General features: G+C 40.8%; 1 protein-coding gene across 2 annotated transcripts in view; it reads right to left on the reverse strand.

Moving 5' to 3' along the window:
* svep1 (sushi, von Willebrand factor type A, EGF and pentraxin domain containing 1) overlaps positions 1-13,773 on the reverse strand; it is a 121,565-nt gene that overhangs the window by 101,027 nt on the left and 6,765 nt on the right. The window lies entirely within an intron of this gene.

Below are 13,773 nucleotides of genomic sequence, written 5' to 3' on the forward strand. Positions count from 1 at the left end.
AGCTGAACTCAGCTGACCTCTCGGTGTGAGTGTCTTTGCCCTACCTGGATGTCTGTCGGCAGCTCCCCACAGATGTGTGATGGGACTCTGAGAAATCTCGAAGTTATCGATGCATGGTGACAACTGTGAGAGAGCAGAGGCATTTTGACGAATCACATCTGGCGAACAGTTTTTTGGTTTTTTTGAAGGGCGCTTTTGTCACGGTTCTGGGTCAGTTTTGACCCAGTATTTTGAGTTTCTCGTGTCTTGGTTTAATTTTGTATTTTGTATTGTATTTTGATTCTTTTACATTGTTGACCATTATGAGAATTATAGGTTTCTGTTTATTCATGTTTTAGGGTTTGCTCCTTGGTTGTGTTCTCATGTTTATTGCAGGTTTAGTTCAGTGTCTAGTCTGTCTCTCAGTGTCGTGTCTGCGTCTTTATTTAGTGATTCATGTTTCCTGTTTTATTGTGAAAGTCTATGTCTTATGTTAGTGTGTGCAGCTTTGCTCCCCCTGTCTCCCTCCTGTTGCCCATTCCCTGATTACCACCCTGTGTATATTAGCCCTGTGTTTTCCTGTGCTCAGTGTCGCGTCGTACCCTCAGATTATGCCTGTGTGTTTTTGGTCTCAGTAGTCTATGTTCACTTCATGTTTTGTTTTGTCACCAGCAATAAAGCTGAGGTTTTTGAGTTTCAATTTAGTGTCTGAGTCCTGCATTTGGAGCCACCTCTCCATCCGCCTGCACACAGAGCCTTGACAGCTTTATCCTATGACGTCTGTACAGCAATTTTAAATAATCCAATAAGATCACATCTTGAAGGAATCATATTTTGCGCCTTACTTGAAATTACTTCACGGATTTGGCTGATGACTGGAGTTACGATATTTAATAAACTCACAGTTCTGACACTCGCACAGAAAAAGTGTTCATTAATTGATGCCTTAAAGCTGCATTTGGTTTATTTATTCTATTCTCACTCTGTCAAAGTCAAGCACATCTTCAAATGTCACTTCTCACCCCTCACTTCTTTCCTTTCCTCTGCTATACCCTGTTTCACTTTTTGTGCGTGTCCATAGTTCATTTTCTCATTTTTCATTCGTGGTCATAAGGGAAGTTTGTTGTTACGTCGCATGTTTGTGTGTGTGTGAGATAATGGTAAAATGAGGAGGCCTCGGGGTTCGTCTAGACGTTAAGAGGTCGGAAAGTAGGCCCCTGTTTCTGGAAAGTATTTGGTATCCATTTCAGAGGGGAGAGCAGGGGTGAGTGAAGGAGTGTGACGGAGTGTGACAAGAGTAGGAACAGGAGTGTGCAGGCTGCTGTTGAGTAACAAAGGTTAATACTGTCCGTGTTATTAGACATAAAAGGCAGCACAGCTGAACCAGTGCATTTAGAATTCAGACCTGAGTCTTCAAATTAACATTGAATGTCAAAACAAACACACATTCAAAAAAGCCACATCAGAAAATCCCCTGAGTAAGCTGAACTTAGCCTCATTCGGATGTTTACTTTTGTCTCAGGAAAGGAGCAGTCTTTTCTGCACGCATAAAGTATAAAGTTAAACTTGTACAGCTAAATGAATACAGCTGAAACATTAGTGTCCACTAATATTAGCCAATCAGTATTTTTCCACATGAAAATAATAGTTACTATCTTGCAAATGTGCAAATTTTGTCACCGTACTAGTGTCGGTCAAACAAATGATGATTTGTATTTACTACCAGGTTATCTGTCAATCACCCACATTCTTCACTCTCATTGGTTGTGGCTTCAGTTCCTCTCCTGATAGGTGATAAAATGTATATCTTGTGACAGGCAAAATCTGCACTGTTCAAATAAATACTGTTGCAAAAGAGTATTTAACCCAGCAGTGACTTTCAGTATCATTATCATTAGTATCTGTCTATTTGTTTGTGCTTGTGTGACATAATAAAAGTCAGGCTCCCTCAAGAACTGCTGAAGTAAAAAACAAATACATTTCAGTGATGTAAAAGCTCATGATCATCACAGTTTTCAGGTTATAGAACTTTATGAAGTACAGAAATAAAGTTATATGTTTTGTTGTCACTGGCTGGCTGTGCTGCTTGAACCAATGAGGACAAGTCAAGGAGGTTTGTAAACAGCCAAATTCAGGACAAATTAATCTTGTCTGACTAAAATTTGAACAATGCTCTGGGAGGAGCAGTGATTCTTGTGAATTGTGGATAGATGGACAGGCAGATTATGAATGCCTCGTCCTTGCATGATCCTTAAATTATGGTGTAAATTCGCATAATGCAACTCTTTTTTTCCCCACTAAAATTTAATTTTAATATGGCTCTAGGCTGTAATTGCTAATTGTAGAGTAGTAGAGTGAAACCAATTATTTTTTTGTTAGCAGAAACCAAAAGGCAAGAAAGGTAAAGTGAAAATTATAAAATAAAATACAATACAGCTTCATTTTATAAGAATTACTCACCAACTGTGGAAATGAGACCATCATAGGAGTAATTGGATACATGTTAAGAGGCTGAATTGCATCTTCTGCCATGAAAAATCACTCTGAAGCCCAGAGTTTCCTTTCCTCCAAACCCAAGAATTAATGATGACAATGGAGACAAAGAGCAGCTCAGTCAGTCAGCATTTTGTGAGAAATAAATTCCCCAGAGTGTTTCAGTAAAGCATATTTGAGGTCGATGGAGAGAGTTTCAAAGAAGAGAGCGGAGAAGTGTTCAGTCTCAATGATTCAGTATGAAGAGGCCCAGCGGAGCAGAACCTGAGATTAATGCATTTCTTCCTCTGGAACCCAAAACATACAATCAGACTCACGCTCACACTGAAGCATACACATCATGTTGAGTCTATTATGTCCATCGCCATGACAGCGTCTGAATATATTTCCAACTACGCCCAAGTCTCTGTGTGTTTAAGGTGTACACTCATAAATGCACTATTCAAAATTAGATCCTTTTGACAATATTACTCTGGCCATGAAAGTGAAGTACGCTATGGGCAACAATTCTTTGCCAACTTGTTCCTAACGTCTGTAACACCATCCACCTAACTGTTCCCGAAACAAAATATAAGAGGATGAAATATCTGGGTTAAGGTAGACTTCTTCATAAACAAAGTCTAGGAATCTTTTTGGTTGGCCTTATTTTCAAGCATGCAATTTTATTTTGATTTCAATGGTCACTGAAAAATAAACACTGAGTATTTACGCAATGATCTTATGCACGCGCGGTTCAGCTGCTCATTATCACAAGTACGTACTCAGTTTACTGACAGATTCATCGTGTTGGAAATGATTTGAGAACTCAACATCTCAACTCATCGTTTAATGTCTTATATTACACAGAATCATAGATAACAATATGTAATATGAGGCATTAATAAGCACAGAGTAATTGTTATTACTATTAATGCAAATATCTCATCACCTAATCGAATTGCATCAACTCAGTGCAATTAGACATGTAGACATGGTCAACACAACCTGCTGAAGTTAAAACTGAGCATCAGTATGAGGAAGAAAGGTAATGTAAGTGGCTTTGAAGTTTTCGTTGCTATTGGTGCCAGTGGAACCCCGACTTACGAAATTAATTCGTTCCTGAGGGTCTTTCGTAAGTCGAAAATTTTCGTAAGTCGAAGCACCCATCGCGCCTTTTGAGTGAACGATAGGCTATAGGCTAATTGCTAACTGCAACAACAATACGTTGTTCAAGTGGAACAGCGAAGCGCAAGTACGAAAGCCAAGGGGGTTGTCACATGATTCGGAAGGCATTGTGGGCATTGTAGGCTCAGCCAAACAGAGCCAGCAGATTTCGTTACGTGGGCATTTTGCCGTAGCAGGGGCAGAAATATTGCCGTTAAGTGCCATCGTAACTTGAATTTTTCGTTAAATGTGGTATTCGTAAGTCGGGGTTCCACTGTATTTCAGAAACTGCTGATCTGCTGGGATTTTCCCACACAGACATCTATAGGGTTTACAGAGAATGGTCTAAAAGAGAGAAAATCATTACTTAAATAACCTCTGAATGGTCAGAATTTGGTGTAAACAACATAAAGGTATGGATCCATCCTGCCTTGTACAGTTGTGGTCAAAAGTTTACATACACTTGTAAAGAACATAATATCATGGCTCTCTTAAGTTTCCCATTATTTCTAAAACTCTGATTTTTCTCTGATAGAGTGATTGGAACAGATACTTCTTTGTCACAAAAAACATTCATGAAGTTTGGATCTTTTATGACTTTATTATGGGTTAACAGAAAAAAGTGATCACATGTGCTGGGTCAAAAATATACATACAGCAACATGAATTAACAATTTTGGTGACTTAGAAAGTTGTCAGTGAAATGAGCTTTATAGCATGGCCTCTTAACTTCTTGTGAGTGATTATGAGCGACTACAGCTGGTGACTTTTCTGATGCCAGTTAAATTGAGCTCATTGGACACAAACACCCACAAATGCCACAATGGGAAAGTCAAAGGAGCTCAGCATGGATCTGAAAAAGCGAATTATTGACTTGAACAAGTCAGGAAAGTCGCTTGGGGCCATTTCAAAGCAGCTGCAGGTCCCAAGAGCAACAGTGCAAACAACTGTTTGTAAGTATAAACTGCATGGCACTGTTTTGTCACTGCCACAATCAGGAAGAAAATGCAAGTGTGCAACTGTGTGATGATATCACATCAACATGCCCCAAAATCTCTGAGGAATGATTCCAGCACCTTGTTGAATTTGTGCCACAGAGAATAAAAGGAACTCTGAAGGCAAAAAAAGAAAAAGAGTCCAACCTGGTAAGCGATAGGCTTACTTGCTGCTTTTGCCCCATTTTTAAAAAAAGCTTAGGTACCTACACATTGTGAGATACCAGCATTCTTATTAATGCACCCAAACTGAATCTCATAAAACTAGGTGGTACACAGTTTAATGCATAAAAACTAAACAGTGATAATACCCACTGAATCATGGGCTGAATCATGACTTCAGTTCCTCCACTACTTGTTTCCATGTTACATCTTCCTTGGCGGGGTCATTACAACAGCTGAAGAACACATCATAAAATCAAGCTTCTGCTGCCGCAGCTCAACTCCACTTTCTTCTCTGGTCCAATACCAAACTTTTGTTTTGCATGGCTTAACTCAGTGTATTCGATTTGAGTTTGGTTTGGTTTTTAACAAGTGCCAGTGTTTATCAGTGCATTGGTTCAGGTTGCCTTCCTATTGGTTGGTCAGCAGACATAAGTCATGGCTGAAGTCATGTTGTCAGACTGTCGTCCAAAATTTCAGACACAGTTTGAATTTTATCCCGAGCTATCATCAGTCACAAGACTGTTTAAACAGCCAGCTTTGAAGCTCTGCCACTCTACAGTGTGTGATTACGGTTTTGGGGTCACAACCATTGATATATCCCTTATTCTCTCAGGCAGACCCTATTTCACAATCACACAGAGTATAGCTGGCGTTAACAGGTCAAAGGGAGGCGCAAAAGCACATGCTGCCGCCGTCTTAATTAATCATTTTACAGATTAATGAGGTGCTATATATATATATACATACAGTGATAGCACAGCCCCACATCCCACTGCAGACTCAACATATTTAAAGCTCTTCTGGTGTCTCTGGACATTCCTATGTGGCTTATCAGGCCTTTTCTGGCTGGTAGGAGCTCCAAGCCTCTGTCTCACCCATCCCTGCAAGAGTACCTCTGATACTGAGGAGGAGAATGGAGGAATACAGGAAAGAAGCAGCCAGACTGAAGGGGAGGAAATGATTAAGAGTGAGATGGCGGGAAATGGCAGCTGCAGAGACAGGAAACAGTCTTTTTTTTTCTTATCATCTTATCACAGCTGGGGAATTGCTTCAAAGAGATGCACCTTGCTTTCATTTAACACAGAGGGGACTAGTTTGCACTGGCTGTCCACGAAAAACCTTCCTTTTTTAAACTCTTCTACTCTTAACTCGAGTCTGGCTTAAATTTCTTCATAGCTTGAGGTGAGAATTCACTGACTTGTTTGAAATTTGCTGGGTGACTCAGCCGCAATAAATTTAAAAATGCTCCAGTGAGCAAATGCATTTTCCCCCCCTCTTCTTTCCAAAATAAAAGGACCTCTTGAATCACCCTGTCTAAGACAACATTTTCCAGCATTCAGGTGATGGATGGTCTTCATTTCCCATTTTAATTTGCTGCTCTCAGAAATTCGGGCCAAGTATCAGACTCCCAAACATCGCAAGTGTATGTTAGTGTTTGTGTGCCTCCTCTGGCCAAGAATGAACAGGAACCCCACGGCTCATCTCCGCAGGCCAAATGTAAGCAACTTACACAGCCCCCCGTTTAATCTAATAGACAATGTTTTGAAAAACAACGCTGCATATTTTGGCTGTAATGCGTCAAAGCTGATGACTATGACGTCCCCTCCTGCTTGGACAGGCTGGGTGGGAAGGAGAAGATGATAGAAAGGCAAAGCAGTGGGACAAACAGGAAAACTGGATTGAGATGTTAGCATGTTTGTTTTGCTTGTTGTGGTCTGGCAAAGCTCGATGTAGTCAGAACAGAAATGTGTATGAAGACTGATCCACGAGTGCCTTCATCCTATGGAACATCAGCTTGGGAATATAAGATGTTGGCTTGGAATCAAGTTTTCACAGTGGGAAAAAATATCTGGGCCGCTCTAAAAAATGCCAAAGTTCTCCTAAACTAACACAAAGCAAGAAGAAAATACTACAGTCACATTAAACGTTTACCTTCTGATTTTTTTTTACTGTATAGCGACTACTGAAAATGAAGTAGTTGTTTATGAGGTTTGGGAGCCAACACCGTGTTTCCCCTCCGAATCGGCCTTCATAATGCGGCTCAAACATGGATGGTGGATGTTTGAAGGATTCAAAAATCCAGCAGGAGAAAAAAAAATATGTTTGCCAGCTTTAGCCTGACCTTTCATATTTATAGACACACTGCAAACATATATTCTCATGCATACACTCTAGTTTACAGACCATAATATAACATGTCTGACTTATATAGGATGACAATCATGTAAAGACATGCAGCTGCTCCATAAACTGTGTGTGTGAGTAATAAGCATGACTATGTGTGTTTTTTTTTCTGGAGAGCTGGGCACATAAGGAGCTGCTGGATCTTTTCCCTGAGGAAAAAGGGGAAAATCTCCCACCTGATAGTCCAACTTATATGGATTTCCAAAATCACACTGGCCAGGAGAGCAGAAAGCTCCTTACCAGGTGGCTAACCCTGGTAAACTACTCTAATATCTGGTATGACCCAGATTTTGGGAGAGTAAGCACACAGCTAACCAGTAGTCAGGTAAAAACATTACTGTGAAAGTGTTTCCCCCTGTTTTTTACTTCATTTTTCCTCTTATTCTTCCATCTTTCTCCCACTCCCATTTCTTCCATTATCTTTCAGCACACGCTGCCCATCTGTCTGTGTCTCGTGCAGCTGTGAAGGCAAGCTGACACAGCCAGACCGCCAAGTCCAGTTTAACACTCTGCTCACTAGGATTTCAAGCCAGGTCTTACTTTAGAGAGAAAGAAGGCTTTTATTTAAAAGAAAGAGATCTGGCAGCATGTGGCAACGCATCACAAAAGGTGAATCTTCAGGGGAAAGACAAACGAGGCGGCAGAACAAAAATGATTCTGGAGTATTTTTAGTAAGATTGTACGCATAGAGAGATTTTATTTTTATAGCTGGGACTCGTATCCAAACCCAACTGTAATAAAAGAAACAATGGAAAAAGCCGTAATTCCTGAATCATTAAGATTACGAGCAACAGACAAAAATAAAAGCAAAGGCTTGGAGCCGTACCACCTTCGAGATATCTGCTCGTGTATGAGGCAAATGCGTGGAAAATGACTAAGTGTTTAAAAAAAACCTTGGAGAAGCAGAGGTGACGCACGCCGCTCATTTCTCGAGGTCAGTGTGGGTTATTCCTTAAGAGCTATTCATGAAATCATGTACTGAAAGTCATCAACGACTTCGAACGGCGGCCGTGCTGGAAAAAATAAACTCAAGTAGGAGTGATGTCATCATTAACAAGGCTATCATGTCTAGAGCGAGGCTTGAGAGGACGCAGACCCTGCAGTGCTGTGAATCATCATCATGATTAAGTGCCGCACACTTAATGAACTAAAGAGTACATAACAGTTACTGCATTATAGATTTTTTCACTCCCTGCTGTGCGTAAGTGAAAGGAGAAAGAAAAAGCCGGCGACGCTTTTTATATTTTGAAATGTCTCTGAACTAAAGTGTGGAGTTTTCAAAGTTTCACACTGCTGGTATTGCTTTCAGGAACCTAGGGGTCTACATCAGATTATATTAATCGTGGAAAAAGCTAGTGGGAACACCATCAAAAAACTGAAAACAATATCCAAACTCAGAGCCTCGAGGTCCAAACGACGACCTCAGCAGGTCACCAGCAGCGTTTGAAGCCTTTTCCAATGGCACGCTTCTACCATCCAACTTCATGCAGCGACTGGCCAGATGTCCAAAAAAAATAGCTTCTGGTTTTTCATTTAATACACAACTACATTTTTTTGTGGGTGCAGAACAATAAATGCCTTTTAAGGAAAGATTGTCTGAAATGGTGCTCTCTTTTCCTCATCCCACCAGTTTCCATGACAGCTGAGCTTCTCGCTGCGCTGTAGAGCACTGGGTCTTAAAAAGTTTCTGCATGCACTGTTGAATTTTAGTAAAAAATTAAGGTCAGTATGATGGCATTAAAAAGCCCTGCTTTATTTTCTCTACATTAAAGTGGATCCACTAATGCTCATTGCTTCTTTTGTTGTTTTTTTTGTTCCTGGATTCTAACAGGACCTGTTTTTCTATGACTGTACTGAGCAAACAGTCTTTAAAAAAAGATCTGCATACTGATGTTTAGGCTCCAGCAGGCACTGTGCATTCTTATTAGTGATATTTCCAAGTATTGCATGTAGACACAAACACCACTGTCACCTTACAGCAAGGAGATCCTGACCGTGGCTTGCGTTCTCTCTGAGTCCTCCAGCTTTCTATCACAGTTCAACAACAAGCGTCTTAGGTCAGTTTGTGATTCTAGATTAGCCATAGGTGTGAATTTAAACGTGAATGGCTGCTTTCCTCCATGTGTTAGCCCTGCGACAGACGGCCACAGGTGACTACAAGCCAGAGTACTCCTAGTGCTGGTCCCCAACACCCAGATAAATGGGGAGGGTTGTCTCAGGAAGGGCATTCAGTATAAAAATCTTTGCCAAAATAAATATACAGATCATCAAGAATGAGTTTTCCATACCGGATCACTCAAGTCAATTGACAGCCACTGACCAGCAGGGTGCCGATGGAAACTATTCTACTGCTAGGCAAAAAAAGAGGAGGCAGAGGAGAGGGGGAAGGTGTGTTACATATGCAGAGGGCTGGTGTGACAGGACAGGATGGAAGATACCTAAAGGGAGCAACCAAAAAAAGAAGAAGAATAGGACGTTTGTGCTTATTTCCAGGAACATATTTTTAGTTTCAGACTCTCCTAGAGCGGCTTTGCATGATCCACAGTTCAAAATAATGCTTATGATCTTTTGGTTTACTTGTGATGTGACAGTAACAGGTAGAGCTGGGCGATATAAGATTTTTTCATATCACGATATGTTTTTTTCATTTCAGGCGATAACGATATCTATCACGATATAAGCCAAATAACTATATTTGTAAGATGTAAATGTGCCGTTGCTCACAAGTAAAATGTGAAATAATCAGCAGCTTGTTTTGATTTAAATATTTATTTCCCATAATAAGTTCAACAGGGTAGATGTACTTAAGGAACATGAGACTTTTTCAGATAAATAAAGGCAAATATTGCAAAGTACACAAAAGGCAGCCGCTAAAGCGTTTAAGTTTCAAAATAGAACAAACGAAACAGACTAAATTGTCAATTCCACTTAGAAACAAAATATTAATTCTAAAAATAAATCTTAATTTGTTTTACAGAAGAACAGACAAAACTGACTAACTTTTGTCAATATCAAATAAACTGAGAACTAAAAGGAAATTCTCAATCTCTCCTTGTTGTATAGCTGAGCTTTTCAAACAGTTTTAACAGTTACTTTAGTCTGACAAAAGCCGAATGACGAATTAGCGCTTCCAGTCAGAGATTGAGCATGCATTGGTTTATTGTATTTCCAGACTTGCTTTCGACACAATTTACAGTGAACGCTACTCTGTTTTTGTCAGACTTGAAATAGCCGAAACACCTTCACACTACGGAACTTCTATGGCTCTTCCGTTCGACAATCTCTCCGGCATTGGAACCATCATCTGTTTTCTCTTCGGTAACCTTCGGTCACGCTCGGTTGATTTTTCTAGTCGGCACACTCATTTCCTCCGTTACCCGGGCGGCACGGCGGCTGGCTGCTTCCCAAAACAAATACACGTGCGGCTTGGCACTTGTGCTGTACGTAACAAGTCACGTGACGTGACGCTGCGGCTGTGATTGGTTCGGCTCTGCACTACTTAATTTGGATTGGCTGACCTTCTTCTTTTTTTTCTTTTTTCTTTTTTTTTAAGAGGACAAGAGCGGTGAGGCCTATCGCAATAGTTAAATTTTTCTATCGAGAAAAAGTTATTTCGCAATACATATCGTTATCGTTCTATCGCCCAGCTCTAGTAACAGGTCTTCTTTATTCATTTTCCTCATCTACACCCCACCTGGAGGGGGTCTAGGCTCCAAGAACCAAAGTTACAAAGTGTCACCATTAAGAACAGCTCAAAAGCTTTCTGCTTTTAGCTAAGGTGATAAGTATTAGAAAAAGTTTATGAGTATGACATCACTTAACCAGACTTAGCATTACTAAGTTTACACTCCAAATGTATAACAAACCGCTGAGCGTTACCTTCAATCTTACCGTAAACCAAAATCAGAAATCATTATTTAACCTACATAATTTGATGCTTTAAGCCTACCACATGATGTATTAGGTGAAAAGAGAGATGGCAGACAGACAGAGAGAGACGGAGATGAAGAGCGCTGGAGGAGAGCCCTGTCTCTACATGCACGGCTGGTGGAAAAATGTCTCTCTTAATGGATCCCAGCTTTCTACAGCACTTAGAACAGCCAAGACCCGCCGAGGGAATAAAATATGGCATTATTATTATTATCCTGCAATTATCAATTATCCTCTCTCTCCCTCCCTGCCTAACTTTCACTGTCTCTGTTAGTTTCTAAGCACCAATGCACACGTTCACACGGATTTAAACATGCACACTCAGGCGTTCGGGACTTTCTGTCAGACTGATCCACGTGGGGGCACGTGTTTGGAAGAAATAACTAAGAACATGCGCTCTCCTACAGAGAAACCACAGAATCTGCACTTCAAAACTCTGATGGTTGCACTGCAGTTTAGCTGGTACACGATGACAGCCGGATATGCGCCTTGTTGACTAGTGTTAGCGGAGCCATTTTTTATGTGACAGATGGAAACAGACAACAAAACTCCTTTTTTCTTTTTCCAGTCAGATTCGGACAGACGACTCAAAAAAACCCCCAAAAAACAGAAGAGAGATTACGCAATAAATTAAAGACAGATTTTTCACTCTAACATCACTTCCTTGATCCTGTGAAGACACACAGTAAATGTCAGACTGTTCTGCTCCATCAGGTCGAAGCTTCTTTTATTTATTTATTTTTCTGGACGTCTGTATCTGCTAGCCTCATCTGCCTCCAGAAAAAAACAAAAAACTCAGCTCTGTGTAGGCAGCACGCAGTCAGCCCACTCTCACTCTGCAGAGGTTGGAAAGAAATACGGGGGTGTTTGCTGGCTATGAGATGTGAAATTCAAGCTTTTATTTTAATCAGACTTTTAATCTGTTACAACCAAGTTAGGAGCCTAAGTAGAAATACGCCCTAAAAAAGCCATCTTTGACTGATTTAGTCCACGACATCACTTGATAAATCACCTAAAGCATTTTGAGTGCTTCTGAATAATGATAAGGCGCTAAAGTTTGCCCTGAAAGCCTTTTCTTGCTATTGTTGTGGTCTTTAGCAGCTGGGATGCAGCCAGCAGTCTGCTTATCAGCACTTAGCGAGGCAGGGTGAGAGAAAACCTGTCCTGAGGGCCAAGCTTTCAGTGCTAAGCCGGAGGATACGGTCCAAGACTATTAGCTTTAAACGGGGATGGAGAGATGGGTAAACCTGCCAGAACTTGGCGTACCTCTGCCTTTGTCTACAAATGAGGCTTTTTGTTACAAAGTTCACAAAGTGCAGCAAAAAACTGATTTAAGTTTAAAGAGCAAAAGCAAAAATTAACAGAAAATTCAGAATGAGTGGAAATATGAATTATAATTTCAGGATCGTCAAATCTAAACTGTTTTTTTTTAATCTAATAAGTGACATAAATAACACGCTGCTTCTGTGTGTCGTGTCTATGCATTGTCCATTTTTTGCATATCAATCTGCACCTTTAAGCGGCACCAAACAGGGACGTGCTGAGATAGGAAAAACTGGAGCTGTTGTGTCTTTAACCACAAACAGATGGCATGGAATAACACGCAAACTTACTGAAGGACAACTGGAATGACATTCAGACGCTGCTTCACAATACCAGGCTGTTACTTAACACCAGATTGCTGACTGTAACTCTTTACCCCTTGAAAGCATGCTACGAGTAATCCCTGAAGCTCTTTTGTGAAATAAGTGGTTTCTGTCATATTTCAGGCCTGCTGTCAGAACAAAATGACCGGGTTTGGATCAGAAGTTAGTGAGGGTGGTTTCAGGGTGGTTACAGCTACCCTTGGAAAAACCCAGAAACTATTCTAATGATCGACAAATCACATTATTGATCTATACTGAGGCATCAAACTCTTCAGGGGCGGTCGTCAAATGCCGTCTTTGTGGTGGAAACATCTCACTCTGACATCACTTCGGTTGTGTGTCATGTCCTCAGACCAAAGACTTATCCTAAACTGAACAGGATAGTCGGGGATCTGAAGGAAGGTGGGGGGAATAACACAAAGAAAACAGTCTGGGGTTGAATCAAACTCAGGTCTCTGCAGCCTTTCAGAATATAGTAAATGGCCTGGTTTTCTACTTTACTTGAGCACACAAAGCACTTTATAGATATTTATACAACATGCATCATTCATCCATTACAAGAACTTGTTTTTTACGATTTTTCTAGCCAACATTCACACTCTGATGAACACATGTGACAGGAACTTGGGGTCAGTATCTCGCCCAAGGATGCTCTGGCATGGAGACTGGAGCAGCCAGGAATGCTTTACCTCCGGAGCTACAGCAACCCCATAGTTCAGCTCCTCACCCAGGTGAGCACTCAGCTGCAGCACTTCCTAGTGAGCTTGCAGACCCTAAATATCCCCCATCTTCTGCTGTGTATTCAGCGCTTCCATGAGTTTGTAACTGACTGCAGATCAGAGGCATGAGTCGAGGTGCCTGCATGTTTATACAGGACCAGACCCTATACCACCAACACAGCTTTTACAGCTGGGCTGTTTGGACTTGACGGATGAACTGTGGCATATGTCTTGGGTGTGTGTGTTTGTCTGTGTGTGTGTGTCAGGAAGCACAAATCAACAAACCATAAACAAGCCAACATTATGACCCCACATAACCCCCCAAAACTCCAGCTTTTACACTAAATCGGTCCAAACAGCTTGTTTAAGCTACAAAATCAAAGATAGCTAAACGCAAAGCTTAAAATCAGATTCATCTAATCGCGTTTAATCTTAAAAATTCATCTCTTCTACTTTTCTTTTCTCTCATTTTTCTTATTGCTCTACAGTTTGTTCAGATACATCCATGGTGTGTATTTC

Source organism: Aulonocara sp. 'chitande type north' Nkhata Bay, linkage group LG3 (genome assembly GCF_057382095.1).
Source record: "Aulonocara sp. 'chitande type north' Nkhata Bay isolate Kocher_YH1m ecotype deep benthic linkage group LG3, A_spYH_male_GT1.1, whole genome shotgun sequence".
NCBI classification, from domain to species: Eukaryota; Metazoa; Chordata; class Actinopteri; order Cichliformes; family Cichlidae; genus Aulonocara; species Aulonocara sp. 'chitande type north' Nkhata Bay.